Source organism: Panthera leo, chromosome B1 (assembly GCF_018350215.1).
Source record: "Panthera leo isolate Ple1 chromosome B1, P.leo_Ple1_pat1.1, whole genome shotgun sequence".
Lineage (NCBI taxonomy): Eukaryota > Metazoa > Chordata > Mammalia > Carnivora > Felidae > Panthera > Panthera leo.
In genome coordinates this window covers 122,036,112-122,056,704 of record NC_056682.1, presented here as the reverse complement: position 1 = coordinate 122,056,704, position 20,593 = coordinate 122,036,112, and positions in this window count along the sequence as shown.

Below are 20,593 nucleotides of genomic sequence, written 5' to 3'. Positions count from 1 at the left end.
AGAGTCTCTTATGTTTTTGTTCCCCTCCCTGGTTTTATATAATTTTTGCTTCCCTTCCCTTCCCTTATGTTGATCTGTTTTGTATCTTAAAGTCCTCATATGAGCAAAGTCATATGATATTTGTCTTTCTCTGACTAACTTCGCTTAGTATAATACCCTCTAGTTCCACCCACATAGTTGCAAATGGCAAGATTTCGTTCTTTTTGATTGCTGAGTAATACTCCATTGTATATATATGTACCACATCTTCTTTATTCATTCATCCATTGATGGACATTTGAGCTCTTTCCATACTTTGGCTACTGTTGATAGTGCTGCTATAAACATTGGGGTACATGTGCCGATCAGGGAAATCTTTATAAATCCTCTAACAGTAATTGAACTGGCTTTATCTTCCTGTATTCAGCTGTGATCAAGATCCCATAATGGGGGAAAGAAAAACCCAACCCAAACCAAAACAAATACACACACACACACACACACACACATAAAAACCTTTAGCTGGCAGCAGGAATGTATTTGATTAAAAGCATGGAATCATAAAGTCATCTTTTAAAAACACTATAAAATTAAACATTAAAAAGGCAGTCTCCTCGACTTCCTTTACAAAGGACATAAAATTATTTATTTTTTGATGTAAATTAATATTTAAAATTTCCCCAGGAGAGAAAGAATTTTGATTCATGCAGAGACATAAATAGCTCATGTAAAACCTTTCTTTGAACAGGTTTTAAGGGAGGTGGAGAATGAGAGTGAAAAACTATATCTTAGTTTTTCTGGGATGCCATTGGTTTGTGCCATTTGTGTCAGCTTGTTAGTAAAGCTGCCATTCATTGTTAAAATTATACTGGTTTGGGTAATAAATTATGTGGGCACCTACCAAGTCTGGCTAAGATACAAGAGAAGGAGAAAAGAGGCAGAAGGAGCACACGGGGAACACACATATCAAAGTCTTCTGCTTCTCAGAATTGCCTAAATCTTCTGTTCTTGTATCAGGTCATCTATTAAGAGGGTGTGAATCAGTGGTGAGAATGGTGCTAACCCTCACTATGTATGGAAAAAAACAGACTTCAGTGAAGGAAAAAGAAGTTAACTCACATAAAGGAGCAGATAAAATGATAAAGTGAAGTCTGCACTAAGATCAAGTTCTGTTCCTGGGTCCTGTTGTTGCTGAGGTCTGGGTGCCTTCTATCCTATTCATTGTTTGCTTGTTCATCCTTCTTTGAATTCCATTAATTAATACATTCTCAGTCTGCCAGGGTCATCTGCTTTATTTAATCTGGAGCACTTCATTATTCCTTCTTTTTAAATTAAATACCCTTAATTTGGGAATTACTCTAACCTGACTCCATGTGTTTCCAATGGAGCTACCTCTGCATCACCTTGGCCATGGGGTGAGCACAAGACCCAGACCTGACCAGTCATAGCATCACATCCTTGTGGCCAAAGATGTTGGCCCTGGGAGGGGCACATGACCCCAGCTACCATTGTTTGAGCACATCTTTGGGATTTTATTTTTTAAAGCTTATTTATTTATTTATTTTGAAAGAGACAGAGATAGCACAAGTAGGGAAGGGGCAGACAGAGAGGGTGAGAGAGAGAATCCCAAGCAGGGATTCCATGCTGGCAGTGCAGAGCCCGATGTAGGGCTCAAACCCATGAAACTGTGAGATCATGACCTGAGCCGAAACCAAGAGTTGAATGCTTAAATGACTGAGCCACCCAAGTGCCCCAATGTCTTTGAGATTTCAAAGCAAGAATTCTTAGAGAAGTTTTCTTTCTTTTAGGACTACTGTGACATGAGTCCTGAGCTGTTTGTATCCCAATCACCCACTGAGCAGGGAAAGCATGCCTGTAATGGGAGGGAATGACAACCACAGATAAAGGTTAATAAATAGACATTGAGAGTGAGTTTCTCCTGAAACTGGAAAGACCTCATCATCTTTATACATCATCATCAAAATGCTATAATTACTATCATACTTCTCTTTCTCACATCAAGGAACTGAAGCTAAGAAAGTTTAAGTAACTGTGCCAAAGGTCAAACAGTCAGTGGCAGAATGGGAATGTGAACTCTCAAACCCACAGTTGTCCCATCATACCACCTAGTTCCCCACAAGTTCATTGTAGGTGAACAAATAGAACATATAATGCATACTGGACACTGTTCTAAGAGCAATCCCTGTCCCTCTATGACTTATATTCTTGTGAGGGTTTACAGAGAAGAAACAAAATAAATAAGTTAGTGATATATTCTGAGAAGCAAAATAAAGTTGGGAAGTGACCAAGAATTTCCTGAGAGATATTTTATGTTAAATATACTTAGAATATTCCATTTGGTATAGACTTGACAGAGTTGAGGGAGACAGAGGGAAGATCATTCCAGGCAAAGGGTGCAGTAGAAGTGGGAGTCCCCCTGGAATTCTTGAGGCTTAGTGAGGGAGTTAGGGGATTGGGCACAGTGAGCAAGACTGTGAGTGAAAGTGGCAGGTCAGAGAGGAATGTGGGGGAGGAGCAAAGTCATTTGAGTGTTGAGATCATCTTGAGGGGATTTTAGATTTTCTTCCAACTGAAATAGAAAGCCATAGGAAGGTTTTAAACAGAGGCATTAATTGATCTGGCAGCTATTTTAACAGGATCCTTCTGTCTTTTTTTGAGAACATATTGTGTATTTGTTTGGAGGTAGAGTGGAGCAGGAAGCAGAGGACACAAGAGTGGTTCAAGAGCTGAGATCAAAAACGAAAACATACGGGGGAGTTGGAGACTGTGGCAACTCTGGTGTCAGTTTTGTGACAGAAACTCAGAGAAAGGAGAGACAAATGTTACTGGAATCCTCTGAGAGAAGACTGGAGGGGCTGCTGAGGAAGAGTGGACTCTGGCCCTGCAAAGAACACAGGGACGAGGTGTGAGGAGCCAAGAGAGGAGAAGGGGAGCATAAGGAATATGTTGACAGGTTGTGGTTACCTCCACCATACCTGGAGTGTCTACTCAATGGCTGGCGCTCTGCTCAGCACTTTTGCAGACGTAGCAAAGTTATTACCACCATTGCATAAATGAGAGGATCCAGACTCAATAAGGGTAAGCAGTTATTGAAAAAAAAAATAGAAGACATAAGGATATTTCCATTTTTTTTACAGGTAGAAAATCATTATAATGCTTGATAGTGAAATTATGAAGCCTATAGTAAATCCCATGAGTTCAAATTTCTTAGTATTCTGCTTACTTCTAAATGTATTTTCTTATTCGAGGCAGCCAGTGGGCTCACGGGAAATTGTTTTTGCCATCTTTACACCCTGCTCAGCGTCATCTCAGTCAAGCAGTCATTGACAGAACTGTGGCACTGATGCAGTAGAGGAAGGGGCTTGGGATGAAGGTGGGGAAGCCAGTTGACAGCCATCTTCAACCATCAGGAGAAGGGCAAGCATGTGAAAAATAAGATCAGGCCTGTTTTCTCAGGCCTAGGAAGCAGGGTTTGGATAAGGCTTGGGGTTAGAGGCAGATCAGCCACACATAATGAACAACTTCCCTCGGCTGGCTGTTGAGCAATAAAGCACTTAGGGGCAGGCTTGGAGATGTCCTAGCAGATTATGCAACCATTTGACAGACCACAGTGGGAAGAAGTTAAACACCAGAGGGGATGGTCCCAGTAGACAACTATAAAGTTCTTCCAAATTAGGGATTAGAATCCTTTGGATGTCGGTGGACACATATCATTGCCTGACCTTTATAATGCAAGCCCATTCTTTCTGTTCTAAAGCTTAATAAATTATAAAGACACCTGCTGCTGGAATGTAGCATGTCCTACTAAAAGGAATGGAAGAAACTACACTAAGACCATGAGCTCCTATCTCTGTTCCTATCTTTGAACGAACCAGCTGTGCACCTTTATTCTCCACTTTCCTCAGCTATACAGTAAAGGGGTAGAATTTGAAGAAATTTAAGGTCATTTCCAGCTCTCACAGCCTATCGTTTTTCACAGTACCTGCCTTTTGCTCACTACATATTATCAGGTCAGTTTTCCCTTCCATAAAAATGTGTGCATTCCAGTTTTGCTGGTTTACTTGCAAGATTGTGAATTTGGGTACCTTCTTAGTCATCTAAAAGTTGGATAGCTCAATATTTTGCATGTAAAAGATTCCACTGAGGAGGCTCGAGGCCAGTGCAATGTGGCTTGGGAGTGTCAGGGGTATAATGATGAGAGGATGAAAGTTACAGAGATTTTCCTCTATGGTAAATCGAGGCCACCAAGAGAGTTTTCACGTGTAAACCCACAGTGAGGCTAGACTCACTGAAAATAAGCATACACGGCAGCAGCATTGGTTTCCCTTTTCCATCTCCTCACACAGCACCTGTGAAGGCTTTAAGTGAGTTCATAGGATGTGTATGAGAACAATTTCACCACATAGCCATTCAACCTAAAGTTGAGCCCGTGATCCCACTGAGGCCACAGTTTTACTGGAGACATTATGAAATCCACCGGGCTCTGTAGGTGAGGAGCTAAAGGAGGACGCGTCCTCTGTCCTAAGCTTCTGCTCCTCACAGCTTCTTCTTGATGCCTCTCCAGGTCTTCTTTAGTCTCTCGGTGGAACCACTTTTTGGCTGTGACCATAAGGGCTTAAAGACTCTGAGCGTTCACTGATGCAACATTACTGTGTCCCACCATTACCCCAGCAGGGAGATGGGGCACGGAGTTATGCCCATTTTATAGACAGGAAACTGAATGTGATCCCTCAAGAAGACAATCGCTCAGACTCCCAATGTATCTACTGCCCTTTCCTACCCATCCCATACATTCTGTGTGCACAGAAGCCTCAAAGTCACTAATGACAGAAACCCAACTCTGAGCTGATGGGATGAAGTAGAGAGCCGAACACTCTAAACTATTATCTATGAAGAGATCCTAGGAGGTCCCGAGGGCTGTTACTGGCAGGGGAAATGGGAGCTGCACTGAGCTGTAGCAGCCCCCCACTCTGGCCTTCCCCAGCCTTTTGTCAGGGAGCCTCCAAGGTCCTGAGCGAGGGGACACTGGGCCTGGCAGCTGAGGGCAGGGTGTTATAAGGTTTCCTAGTATGAATTTCTCTGTTTTGGAAGGTTCTAAATCCCTCTACTCCATGACAGACGCTGGGGAGAAGAGGTACGGGAAAGGGAGGAGAAGGCTGCACTAATTAAAGGCCTTTTCCTCTCATATATATTCTCAAGGCTGTGAAGTTTAAGATGTGTGGGGTCGGACTTGGAATGCCTTAGAGGTAAAACTGGGGTAGGGACTCTTGGAAATGTTTATTCACCCAAAGGGTCTCTTTAGGGCTGAGTATGCCACAGGCTATATCCCAATCACATAAATAAATAACAGTCATGTGACCCACCATTACTACCTGGGCAGCCACTAGACATCTGATACATAGGTGGGGGATGGAGAGAAATAAGCCAGAGAAACTAATGTACTAACTATTTCGGGCCTCATGCACTCAATGTAGTAAGACTCTTACTTCAGCTCCCTGGAGACTGAGAGCACCAGGTTCTCCTACTTCTCTTGCATCAGTTCCTAGGGCTGCATCAGTTAGTCCTCACTCCATTCAGTGAAGACAATGAAATTCTGAGGCCCTCCCCACCTCCCTCCCCCCCCCCCAGGAAGCAGTCTTCCTCTCTCTCTCCACTGTCACACAGGGGCTTCAAAGTCACAAGAATCCAAAAGATCAAAGGCCAGTAGAAATGACCCTTCACCCTGACAGAGAGTTATGTGTGTATCTCCTGTACATCCCTATTTTCTCAGAAGGGCATTGCCACCCCAACTCCCAACCTCCCCAACCCCAAGAAACTCCTCTTTTATTTATTTAGTTGTTTTTAAAATTTTATTTGTTTAAATTCAAGTTAGAAACTCCTCTTTATTTAGCCAGACCCACGTTCCCAGCTGGGAGAAAGAGGCCAGCTCTTTTGCTGTAAGTAGTCATAACAACAACAGCAAAAAAGGTCCAATTTAGTTTTCTGTCACAGTCCTATTTTGCTATGTGGTAAGCAGCTGAAGCGAAAAAGGACCTGAGGCACCATAGCCACATACAAGGAACATGTGATTCACGTTCCACTATGACCAAAGCAAAGAAACTCCTTTGGCTCTCTTGAGACTAGGGCCACATTGAGACCATGGCAACCATTTCTCAAACATTCATTTCATTAGTTCTGAACTTTAACATGACTCCTATTCCATACGGCTGTAAGGAAACTGACCTCAAGGTTTTCTTAAGTCCCACATATCCCCTAGGAAGTACCCTCTCTACAAGGAAGGCCCTTCTTCCCCTGGATCTCTGATTGTAGGCTCTGAGCCTTACTTTGGTGTATGGTACATGCCAGATAGCTAGTTTTTGGAAGCATACCCTAAATGCCCTGGTTAATTGTGATCTTGAAAACATAGAGATCCTGTCCTCCCTTTATATTCCCATCAAGCAGAATGTACAGCAGAACATGTTATTCAGTGTTCAGGGTAAAGGGCTCTGGGGGTGTCCAACCCAAGAGTGTCTACTTTGTAATGAAGAGTATCCCAAGTGGTAGGCCATGGTCTCCTCAGAAATGCTGGCCATGCCCAGAGGGGAAGGGCCACTGATCGTTGCTAGGTTAAGTTGTTACAATATAAAAACTTGCTGCATATAGATCCCAGCATGTCCATTTGGCCACTCCTGGACTCCCTGCACCTAAATATCTCTGGTAAATCTATGTCTTGATCACTTTTTCCAGGTTTTGTCTTTGGCCTTACCTTTTCTTTAGCCATCACCCACCCGAGGCTTTAGAGTCTGCTGGGGTGAGGCTGCACATTTGGGAATACTTGTTAAAACTAAGCAAAGTTTGTTTGGGTGATATCTGCCATATTACTGAACTCTGGATAGATAAAAGTTGAGCTAATTATACATAGGATTAACCATTAAAATTAATGGTTAATCATGAAAATACTTACTTACGTTCTCAATTCTCCCTAAAACTGGATTGCAGATACAGAGTTCAAGAGAGAAACCAGCCAAGACTAGATCTGAAACACAGTGCAAACTTAATATGTTACCTAACATTGAGCTTGTTATATCTATAAAACTCTGAAATCTGAAGGTGGTTTTATATCTTCTCAGAGTCTGAAAAGATTTATATAATTTATATAAAATAGTTATCTTGAAGCTCAAAGTAGTGCCATAAAAAATACATAAAATTCCAGTCTTGGTTGTCAAAAAGTAAGGTTGTTTTTGTTGTTATTGTTGTTCCCATATTTCAGATAAAGAAACTATGTGAAATAAGATAGATCCAGCTATGTGATAGTGATGGAGGTGATTTGAGAATCTGTAGAGCCAGATGCCCTATAGAGACCCACATGTGTTTCATAGATTGGTGGGTTTTCGTGGTAGGCAAAATGGATTGTTTAGTTTCAGTACTTTGTTTCTTCATGACACATATCTTCTTTAAGCAGTGAATTATTCTGTAGCTCTGAAAAACTAAATAAGTTCATGTATAAATACACAACACATTCATATAAATGGCGAGGTGGTGGTCACAAAGCCAACTACAAATTTCACGTTGGCTTTAATTCTATTACATAACACCAGTTTATCAAATTTTAATTTCTGGATCTTAAAGGGTCTTGAAGGAAGTAACAGGGGCAAAGAGCTAGTTCAGATATTAAACAGGAATATGTCTTTTTCTTGGTAAGACTACAGAGCCTAAAAGGTCAAATTGCTTTTCTTTTGGTTGGGCTGTATAAATTCAGTGTGGTAACCTTAGATGTTTTGATTAGAAGCTGGATGATGATATGTTGCTTTGATTAATAATAGTTTCTTACAAATTATGTTTGACAGACAAACTCTTTTTTTTTAATCTTTATTTTTGAAAGAGAGAGAGACAGAGTGTGAGTGGGGTGGGGAGGGGGAGAGAGGGGAACACAGAATCTGAAGCTGGCTCCAGGCTCTGAGCTGTCAGCACAGAGACTGATGCGGGGCTTGAACTCAGGAACTGCGAGATCATGACCTGAGCCGAAGTCGGACACTTAACCGACTGAGCCACCCAGGCTCCCTGATAGACAAACTCTTAAAACCTTGGGGGGGCTATAATAATCCCCTTGGATTATTGAAGTCCTTTGGGGGGGTTATAATAATGAAAGGGGGACTGGTGGTGAATCATTAATGAAACACCAGTGATAGAAGAGAGGCCTAGGGTCAGGTCAACCAGTCTTTATTTGGTGGATAATTTCACTGGAAATTCTCAGTCACTTTTGGATTAGCCTAGTTTACTACTAAATACTTAAAGGGAGTCATTTATTTACTAAGTATTTATTGGAACCAAGATGAAAAGTACAGTGCTAAGTATTGGGGAGAAAATGAGGAATGAGGCGTATGTCCTGTGATTGTGCCTGCTCTGCCTGCCACTTCAGATCTACTCCCTGCCCTGCTCTATGCCCCTAGGAGATTGATTCTACAGCTGGAACACCAGGCCTCCCTGGCCTCTGGATTCTGGCTAGGTTGAGTCAAGGAAGTTCCCAGCAGAAGATCAGAGGGCCGGAGGAAACAGAGGTTGGGTGTTTATTCCCTGTCTTCCTCATTGCCCACCCTGGTTTGGAAGTGATTGTTTCCTCTAGCTGTGGCCACGGCTCTGTCTGTGGTTCCGACTCTTGGTAGATTCTGGTAACTCTTCCTTGTCCTTGCCCTTCAGGCCTAGAAGCAATAATAGCTTCCTACCGTAATGAGACCCTGGATACTTTATCACTCCTTGTTGGAGTGACTAATCCTGGGTGCATTGCTGAAAAAAAAAATGAAAAAAAAACAAAAAAAAACCCCTTTATTAAACTTTCTTCAATGAAACTCTAATTGGATTTTGTATATTGTTTCCTGCTAGGATCCTGACTGACTTAGCTCTTGCCCTTGAGTTGTTCACCAGACAATTCAATAAGCAGGGACTATTCAGCATAAGCACAAACTGTGGTGAAAATTCTAATTTCTGGCTTACTAGCTTAGAAGCTCACAAATGTAAGGAACAAAGAGAGGAATGTAAATGAAAATTACAGCAACCGTCAAAGCAAACACCTAGAGATCACTGAACTAAACCATTCTTTTAACCTACATTTATTTATTAATAACCTATTATTATGCAAAGAATTATGTGGGGGACTTGAATTTAAAATGGGAGAATGGGATCAATTCAATGAGATTAAAAAGCTAATAAATGTAAATACAGTACAAGAAGAAAGACTTGGAGTCATAATGGAAATATAAGCACTCTACCCCCAAACCCTCAGTCTATGACATCATTTGTAAGTTCAAATGTGATTTACATACTGATTAACAGACCATTCTCTGTACATTTTCTCTTATTCCTAAAGCGGGTTGTGCAGTACATATGCAGGAGGATGTATTTTGTGCAAGTTGCACAGCTGGTCCAGCATTTCAGGGTTTGGTGTCTCCATCAAGTACAAAATTTGCAGCTGTGATTTCACCGTCCCCAACTCTACTAGAAAAGAGAAACAAAAAAGGCAGTTGGAAGAGTATCCTGAGGTACCTACAAAAAGGAGCAGTTATGTCTTGTCTCTTCCTAACTTGACAGTGGACTCACACATAGTAGATACTGCCACCCTCAACTCTTTTAAGACCTGCAGATAAGACCCATCCTCAGTGGACTGAGAGCCTTTCATTTGTGCATCTGTTAATTAGGGAACACTACTGGGCATCTATTCTTGTTAGCCTCTCTGTTGCTGGAGAGAGATGGATAAACTCATGAGGGAACAAACACGTAAACAGAACACTGCAATATAACATGGTGCACACAGTGACAATCACACCCAGGTTAATGAGGGAGCAGAGAGGCACTGAGGTCAGAGGAGACATTCTGGAGGACTGAAGACTAAACTGAATCCTAAATGATGAGCAGGAATTTCCTAAGACAAGGGAGTAGGATGGGAGAATATTCTAGGAGAAGGAATAGCAAGAGAGAGAGCAAGGGTGAAAAAGAAACCCAGGTATGGTGTGTGTAGGGGAGAACTCAAGCATTTTAGTGCTGCCTGAACATGGTGGGGACTACAGGGGTGGTGAGAAGTCAGCTGGAACATCACACACGGCCTTTGATTCATTCTCATCTCCTGGAAGCAAAGTTTAGCCTTTGAAGGACTTTTAAGTAAAGAAATGGTATAGTCAGATTTACCTTTAAGATGCCTCAGCTGGGGACTGTGGGGAAAAGTGTGAGAGGAATAAGAAAACAGGTGTATGGAATTTCCTAAAGGTCTCCTTATAATTACCTTGGAAGAAGATAATAGGATAGCAAAATTTCTCTCTATTTATAATTTTCCACAGACTGGGGAAAATTAGGTAGGTCATACAGGCTATGTTTTTGATGATTACTGAATAAAATTAAATTTAAAAACTCAGTAAATCTACCTAGAAGAACATTATGATTTCCAAGTCTTACTGAGTTTGTCTCCAATGAAAGATAAAGCAGTTAAGTCCATTGTATCTAGACCCTGAATTCTCTATTGTTTTTCAGGGGAAATAACCAGTGAAATGTAAAGCTCCTTCCTAAGAGAAAAGTAACAATGAGTTCCTGCTCTGACAGAAAGGAGGAGAGGACACCAGTGCGGTCTGAGCCCTGGCTATAGAGTGCACCTGTGGTTGGCATACTAGCCATCCTTTTCAGATGGGGGCCTCGTCCTGTCTCCCACCTCTGAACAGGAACCAATTGGAGTCCAAGCAGAGCTGGTCCACAGCAAACAGAGCATGCCCTCATCACTCAACACATTCTGTCCATGCTGGGACCATGAGGTATCCTGCTCTAAGGCCTGATGTGAGAGAATGAGGTACAAGGAGGTTGGTGCCCTTTCTTCCTTTACACTCAAAAAGACTGTTTGTATCTTAAAGAACAGAAAAAGAGAATACTCAGTTTGGGTACTGCTGTGGGTGGGCTTGGAGGACTTGGATGAGCTAGTCCAAAGCCATTCTGCAACAGACAGGGACATGTTTTAGATGGTTATTGCAGACATTTGGGCAAGAGATGAGGAAACAAAGCTGGGAAACATGTTAGCAGAGAACGAGAGAAAATTGATTCATATTTAGGAGGTAAAAAACCAAGAGGCCTTGATGAGTCATTAGATGTGGAGACTGTGCAGAGGAGGAATCCAGCATGACACCCAGCTTTCCAGTTTGAGTGGATGGTTGGACCACAGACTAAAATGACCCAAACAAAAATGACCTGCCCAAGAGGCAGGTGAACTCTAGGGGGAATGAAAGGTTTAGTTTTGGTCATATTAGTTCATGGAATATGAACATGCAGGTGGTTATTCTCAAGTAGTTGGAGAGTTCATCCATTATGAGTAAGGTAAAAATGCCAAGCTCTTTTTAGGGAAAAGTACTGGGCATGGACTGTCAGGTATAATTCTATTATGTAAATTTTGAAAAGGGGAAGAACATTTTTGGTTAAAGGTAGAGAGACCTTATTTTAGAGGTCTCCTAAGTGAGTTGAGGAGACTTCAAGGAATGATTAAGCATTTCTCCTTTTAGGGACTCTTACTATTCCTACAAACATTGCCTAATGCACCAACACCAAAGGAACATGCCTGACCTTCTCTATGAAAGCCTGGGAGCCAGGGGTCTGAAATAGACCTTACCCTTACTACAATTAGAGGAAAGACTTTGGATAATGAGATATTCTCCATGACTTAATCACTTAATAAAGCAAATGGGGAAAGGGATGAAAATTACTATTCTTCAAACAACAGAAACTTTAGGATATGAGGAAACTGGCTTTAAAAAATGACCAATGTTATGGAGGAGCCAAGATGGCGGAACAGCATGGAAGATTTTTTTGTGTCCATGAAATACAGCCAGACCAACACCAAACCATCCTACACACCTAGAAAACTGATTGGAGGATTAACTCAACAATCTGCACAACCTGAACCACAGAATTCAGCAGGTATGTGGCACGGAGAGGTGAACTTGGGGAGAGAGGAACCGGCAGCAGGCGGGGAGCTGCCTTTGCAGGCAGAGAGAGGATGGAGACTGGGGGGACAGGGAAAGCACCCCTCCCCGAAAGGAGCTGGAGAGAAAGTGGAGAATTGGAAACAACCACAGCAACTAAACTAAAAATGGAGAAAGGAGACGGTTTAAATTCCATTAAGACTGTAAACAAGGGGAGCGCAAAGGCTGCAACTCTGCAGCTCAATACCTGGTGATGCTCTGGTGGGAAGGGTGAATACCCAGGAACAGAGTGGGGTCTGGGAGGTTCTCAGGCCACATGGGGAAAAGCGGTTCCACTGCTGGAAGGACATTTGGGAGAGACTGTTGAAGCCACCTGGTCTCAGCAGACCCCAGAGAATGGCCACATTCGCTGTTGCTGGAACAAGGTCGCTAAGTGTGAAGCCTGGTGCCAGATGTGTGTTCTGATTTTCCATAAACCCTGAAACGCTGCTGCTACACTATCTCACGAACTTTTTCTGGGGTGGGCTGGCACCTGACTGCAGTCTCGGGGCACCAGCAGCAGCAGGGTCCAGCAGGCGTTCCTGGGTGCAGCTGGCATTCGGCCATTGCTCAGTGAGACCCTCCCACAGAGGGGTGGAACAGGTCAAAGCCACAGTCCTTTGGAAGTAAGGGGCCGGGGAAAACAGCTGCATCTGAGACAAAACTCGGGAGAGAGGTACAGACTGGGGCTTGGTCACAGACAGTGAAGAAACGGGGAGTGGACAAAAGCTGAAGACAGGGGAGGGGTGCATGATTGCTGATCTGAGAGAACAGACTTCCCATACTAGAGACTGAGTAGCTGGGTGACACCATTTTCACCGCTCCTGCGCATTCGCATAGGCACCTACAAGGGCCGCAACAATCCACCCCAGTAGGCTGGCAGCACCATCTAGTGGAGAACAGAGCTGTTACACTTACCCCTGCCCAACTGGGCCAACTTCGCTCTTCAAAAACACAAGTCTCAGCGCCTACTTAGTTTATGGACTATAAAGCACTACATAGTCTGACTTCTAAGGGAAAACGAGGTAATTTCAGTCCTATTTCAATCTGTTAGCAGGTCCATCTATTCAATTTTCTTTCTTTCTTTCTTTCTTTCTTTCTTTCTTTCTTTCTTCCTTTCTTTCTTTCCTTTTTTCTTTCTTTCTTTCTTTCTTTCTTTCTATCTTTCTTTCTTTCTTTCCATCTTTTTTTTCTCTTTTACACTATTTTTTTCTTGAGTACAGAAAGAAATAATTCATTTTTATTTTCAATTTTTATTAAAAATAATTTTATTTAATTTTGTTTACTATATTTTTACTTTTATGTAAATTTTTTCAAATCCTCTTACTTCCATCATTCTATTTTAGTGTACTTCCGTGTATTCACCTTTTCAAATTTTCAAATGATTTCCTTGCTTTCTTTTTTTTTCTTTTTCATTTCTTTTCTTTTTCTTGAATTCAGAAAGTGAAAAACTTCATTTTTACTTTCAATGTCTTTTAAAAATATTTTTCTTTAATTTTTTTAATATATTTTTTGCTTTTATGTAGTTTTTTTCAAATTCTGTGTTCCATCATTTTCTTTTAGTCTACTACAGTGTATTCACTTTTTAAAATTTTCAAATGATTTCTTTTTTTTCATGTTTCTTTTCTTTTTCTTGAATACAGAAAGAGAAAAAAATTCATTTTTATTTTTAATTTTTATTAAAAATATTTTTCTTTATTTTCCTACTGTATTCATTCTTTACTTTTGTGTAAATGTTTTCAAATTCTATTTTACTCCCATCATTTCATTTTAGTCTACTTCAGTGTATTCATTTTTTCAAATTCTTAAATGATTTCCTTTATTTTTTCTCCCCCCCTTTTTTTTCTCTAATCTGTCAAACCCCTTTCAACACCCAGACCAAAACACACCTAACATCTAGCATCATTTATTAGATTTTTTTGTGTGTGTGTTTATTTTTTAAATTTTAATATTTTTTAATTTTAATTTTTTTAATTTTAATTTTTCTACCTCATTAATTCCTTTTCTCCCTTCAAAATGACAAAAATAAGGAATTCACCCCAAAGAAAGAGCATGAAGAAATGACAACCAGGGATTTAACCAACAGATACAAGCAAGATGTCTGAACCAGAATTTAGAATCATGATAATAAGAATACTAGCTGGAGTCAAAAATAGATTACAATCCCTTTCTGCAGAGATAAAAGAAGTAAAAACTAGCCAGAATGAAATTAAAAATGCTATAACTGAGCTGCAGTCATGGATGGATGCAGTGGCAGCAAGGATGGATGAGGCAGAACAGAGAATCAGTGATATAGAGAATAATGAAGCAGAAAAAAAGAGGGAGATGGAGGCAAAAGAGCATGATTTAAGAATTAGAGAAATCAGTGACTCATTAAAAAGGAACAACATCAGAATCATAAGGGTCCCAGAAGAGGAAGAGAGAGAAATAGGGGTAGAAGGGTTATGTGAGAAATCATAGCAGAAAACTTTCCTAACCTGGGGAAAGACACAGACATCAAAATCCAGGAATCACAGAGAACCCCCATTAGATTCAACAAAAAACAACCATCAAAAAGGCATATCATAGTCAAATTCACAAAATACTCAGGCAAGGAGAGAATCATGAAAGCAGCAAGGGAAAAAAAGTCCCTAACCTACAAGGGAAGACAGATCAGGTTTGCAGCAGACCTATCCACAGAAACTTGGCAGGCCAGAAAGGAGTGGCAGGATATATTCAGTATGCTGAATCAGAAAAATATGCAGCCAAGAATTCTTTATCCAGCAAGGCTGTCATTCAAAATAGAAGGAGAGATAAAAAGTTTCCCAGACAAACAAAAATTAAAGGAGTTTGTGACCACTAAACCAGCCCTGCAAGAAATTTTAAGGGGGACTCTCTGAACGGAGAAAAGATGAAAAAATATATATATCTACAAATCCCAAAAGCAACAAAGATTAGAAAGGACCAGAGAAGACCACCAGAAACTCCAACTCTACAAGCATCATAATGGCAATAAATTCATATCTTTCAGTACTCACTCTAAACTTCAATGGACTGAATGCTACAATCAAAAGACATAAGGTAACAGAATGGATAAGAAAACAAGATCCATCTATATGCTGTTTACAAGAGACCCAGTTTAGACCTAAAGACACCTTCAGATTGAAACTAAGGGGATGGAGAGCCATCTATCATGCTAATGGTCAACAAAAGAAAGCTGGAGTAGCCATACTTATATCAGACAATCTAGACTTTAAAATAAAGACTGTATCAAGAGATGCAGAAGGGCATTATATCATAATCAAGGGGTCTATCCATCAAGAAGACCTAACAATTGTAAACATTTATGTGCCAAATGTGGCAGCACCCAAATATATAAATCAATTAATCACAAACATAAAGAAACTCATCGATAATAATACCATAATAGTAGGACACTTCAACACCCCACTCACAGTAATGGGCAGATCATCTAATCAAAAAGTCAACAAGGAAACAATGGCTTTGAATGACACACTGGACCAGATGGACTTAACAGATATATTCAGAACATTTCATCCTAAAGCAGCAGAATATACATTTTTTCTCCAGTGCACATGGAACGTTCTCCAATAGACCATATACTGGGACACAAATCAGCCCTAAGTAGGTACAAAAAGATCGAGATCATACCGTGCATATTTTCAGAACACAATGCTATGAAACTCAAAATCAACTACAAGAAAAAATTTGGAAAGGTAACAAATACTTGGAGACTGAAGAACATCCTACTAAAGAATGAATGGGTTATCCAAGCAGTTAAAGAGGAAATTAAAAAATATATGGAAGTCAATGAAAATGATAACACCACAACCCAAAACCTCTGGGATGCAGCAAAGGCGGTCATAAGAGGAAAGTATATAGCAATCCAGGCCTTCCTAAAGAAGGAAGAAAGATCTCAGATACACAACCTAACCTTATGCCTTAAAGATCTGGAAAAAGAACAGCAAATAAAACCCCAAAACAGCAAAACACAGGAAGGAATAAAGATTAGAAGAGAAATTAATGCTATCGAAACCAAAAAAAAAAAACAGTAGAATAGATCAATGAAACCAGAAGCTGGTTCTTTGAAAGAATTAACAAAATTGATAAACCACTAGCCAGTTCGATCAAAAAGAAAAAGGAAAGGACCCAAATAAATAAAATTGAGAATGAAAGAGGAGAGATCATAAACAACACACCAGAAATAAAAACAATAAGAGAATATTATGAGCAATTATATGCCAATGAAATGGGCAATCTGGAAGAAATGGACAAATTCCTAGAAACATATACACTATCAAAACTGAAACAGGAAGAAATGAAAAATTTGAACAGACCCATAACCAGTAAGAAAATCAAATTAGTAATCAAAAATCTCCCAAAAAACAAGAGTCCAGGGCTTTCCAGGGGAATTCTACCAAACACTTAAGGAAGAGTTAATACCTATTCTCTTGAAGGTGTCTCAAAAAATAGAAATGGAAGGAAAACTTCCAAACTCTTTCTATGAAGCCAGCATTACCTTGATTCCAAAACCAGACAGAGACCCCACTAAAAAGGAGAACTATAGACCAATTTCCCTGATGAACATGGATGCAAAAATCCTCAACAGGATATTAGCCAACCGGCTCCAACAATACATTAAAAAAATTATTCACCATGACCAAGTGGGATTTATACCTGGGATGCAGCGCTGGCTCAATATCCACAAAACAATTAACATGATTCATCACATTAATAAAAGAAAGGACAACAACCACATGATCCTCTCAATAGATGCAGAGAAAGCATTTGACAAAATACAGCATCCTTTCTTGATAAAAACCCTCAAGAAAGTAGGGATAGAAGGAGCATACCTCGAGATCATAAAAGCCCTATATGAATGACCTAATGCTAATATCATCCTCAATGGGGAAAAACTGAGAGCTTTCCCCCTCAGGTCAGGAACAAGACAAGGATGTACACTCTCACCACTGTTATTCAACATAGTATTGGAAGTCTTAGCCTCTGCAATCAGACAACACAAAGAAATAAAAAGCATCCAAATCGGCCAGGAGGAGGTCAAACTTTCACTCTTCGCAGATGACATGATATTCTATATGGAAAACCCAAAAGATTCCACCAAAAAACTGCTAGAATTGATTCATGAATTCAGCAAAGTTGCAGGATATAAAATCAACGCACAGAAATCGGTTGCATTCCTATACACCAACAATGAAGTGACAGAAAGAGAAATGAAGGAATCGATCCCATTTACAGTTATACAAAAAACCCATAAAATACCTAGGAATAAATCTAACCAAAGAGGTGAAAAAATCTGTATACTGAAAACTATAGAAAGTTTATGAAAGAAATTGAAGAAAACACACAGACACACACACACACACACACACACACACACACACAAATGGAAAAAGATTCCATGCTCCTGGATAGGAAGAACAAATATTGTTAAAATGTCAATACTACCCAAAGCAATCTACATATTCAATGCAATCCCTATCAAAATAACACCAGCATTCTTCACAGAGCTAGAACAAGTAATCCTAAAATTTGTATGGAACCAGAAAAGACCCAAGTAGCCAAAGCGATCTTGAAAAAGAAAACCAAAGCCGGAGGCATCACAATCTCAGACTTCAAGCTACACTACAGAGCTGTAATCATCAAGACAGTATGGTACTGGCACAAGAACAGACACTCGGATCAATGGAACAGAATAGAGAACCCGGAAATGGACCCACAAATGTATGGCCAACTAATCTTTGACAAAGCAGGAAAGAATATCCAATGGAATAAAGACAGTCTCTTCAGCAAGTGGTGCTGGGAAAACTGGGCAGCAACATTGCAGAAGAATGAACCTAGACCACTTTCTTACACCAAACCCAAAAATAAACTCAAAATGGATGAAAGGCCTGAATGTAAGACAGGAAGCCATCAAAATCCTCAAGGAGAAAGCAGGCAAAAACCTCTTTGATCTTGCCCGCAGCAACTTCTTACTCAACACATCTCTGGAGGCAAGGGAAACAAAAGCAAAAATGAACTATTGGGACCTCATCAAGATAAAAAGCTTCTGCACATCAAAGGAAACAATCAACAAAACTAAAAGGCAACGGACAGAATGGGAGAAGATATTTGCAAATGACATATCAGATAAAGGGTTAGTATCCAAAATCTATAAAGAACTTCTCAAACTCAACACCCCAAAAACAAATAACTCAGTGAAGAAATGGGCAAAAGACATGAATAGACACTTCTCCAAAGAAGACATCCAGATGGCCAACCGACACATGAAAAAGTGCTCAACATCACTCATCACCAGGGAAATACAAATCAAAACCACCATGAGATACCACCTCACACCTGTCAGAATGGCTAACATTAACAACTCAGGCAACAACAGATGTTGGCGAGAATGTGGAGAGAGAGGATCTCTTTTGCATTGTTGGTGGGAATGCAAGCTGGTGCAACCACTCTGGAAACAGTATGGAGGTTCCTCAAAAAAACAAAAATAGAACTACCCTGTGACCCAGCAATTGCACTGCTACGCATTTATCCAAAGGATACAGGTGTGCTGTTTCGAAGGGATACATGTACCCCCATGTTTATAGCAGCACTATCCACAATAGCCAAAGTATGGAAAGAGCCTAAATGTCCATTGATGGATGAATGGATAAAGAAGAAGTGGTATATATATACAATGGGGTATTACTTGGCAATCAAAAAGAATGAAATCTTGCCATTTGCAACTACATGGATGGAACTGGAGGGTATTATGTTAAGTGAAATTAGTCAGAGAAAGACAAAAATCATATGACTTCACTCATATGAGGACTTTAGGAGACAAAACAGGTGAACATAAGGGAAGGGAAACAAAAATAATATAAAAACAGGGAGGGGGACAAAACAGAAGAGACTCATAAATATGGAGAACAAACTGAGGGTTACATGGAGGGATTGTGGGAGGGGGGATGGGCTAAATGGGTAAGGGGCACTAAGGAATCTACTCCTGAAATCATTGTTGCACTATGTGCTAACTAATTTGGATGTAAATTAAAAAAAAGTAAAACAAGGTAATAAAAAAAAATAAAAATAAAATCTATATTGTTTAAACTAAAAAAAAATTAAAAAATAAAAATAAAAAATGACCAATGTTATAATAATTTGTTTAAGTTTCAAACTGACAACAGTCCAAATTAGGTTAGATTTGTCATACCAAGCATCCTAGAATCAGGTAGGAATGAAATAGGGCCTCTGATACTGCTAAGGCTGAGATCCTGGAACCCAGTCCTTCTCTTTCTGAGTTATTACTCCTTGACCAAGGCGACTCACTCGAGAGTTTCTTTAGAATTCTTGCTTTCCATGATCTTCATGGCTTCCTGGGGAGAGCCCATTTCTATGATTCTCTTTTGCCAGGACTAAAGCATGGGTTCCCTATTTTGTAAAAATAAAGTAGAAGTGCTTTACCACCTTTTATTCCTAGGGGGACACCTCTCAGTATTCTTTTATTAAGTACAAAGAAACCAAGAGCCCTATTTCTGGTTACAGCCTATGAAAGTTAGAACAAGATGGAACCTCAGATTTTGAGAGTTTGAACCCAGGCCTCTGAATCAGGCTATCACATCATGCTTTTGACTAAAGTTATAATCCACAATCACAGTATGATGTTTGCACTTCACGATTTTTTTGTATCCAAGTTTGTTTTACAGTTGCTTTGCTGAATGAATAGTACTACATTTGAGGCATGCCAGATAGTTATGTAAGTATATGGTTCTTTGCCAAAACTTGCAATGAAATTTATAAATTGCTAGTGAAGTTAGAACATTGTGGTTTCTCTTCCCAAATGTATAATTGCAAGTTCAAGTAAACATTATTTTTAATTAAAATGTTTTTTAAGTGAGTCTTGTTCATTCACTGTAGAGAAAAATAAATCTAAATTTGAAATTTGACTGCCTGAAAGAGCAGTGGCCAAGAACATGTTTTGCTACTTCATTCAACTCTTTGGCTAATATGATGATGTATTTAGTGTGTTGGATGCTTGGTAGAGCCAGAAGTATATAATCCTCTCAATTCATTTGTTGACTCAGTCAAGAATGCAATGTCCATTGGGCACAGGGTGTTCTACTAGATACTGTTTAAAGAAAGAACTTGGAACATAGTCTGTGTCTTCTGAAACTACATGCATAATGGGTTGAGCTCTCAGGAAAGGCATCAGTCATTTCCCTATAGCTTTGAGGTAACTGGCAAAATCAGCAAGGAGGTGGAAAGAACCACTGGAACCTTAGGCTGGTTTCCTGGTGTAACAGGGATTTTCACTTTCCTTCATGAAGTGGATCCAGGTCTGTGATGAACTGAAGAACAGAAAGATGGACAAATGTATGAAGAAGACTACACTATAAACTAGTTTATGAGGCCTCAGTTAGCTAATTATTATAAAGGGATACACAAAATTTTAGACGTAAAGAGGAATGAGAAACAAGAAAGAAAATGCTAAGTGCAGGTGGAAGGAATCTTGCAGAATAGAGTTGAGATCATGGAGGAAAGGGTATTTCTGGGAAAGCTATATATAGTCTTTTTCTTCCTCTAAGTAAAAATATTTTCATATCAATCTTGGCGAAAGCTAAGGCATGTTC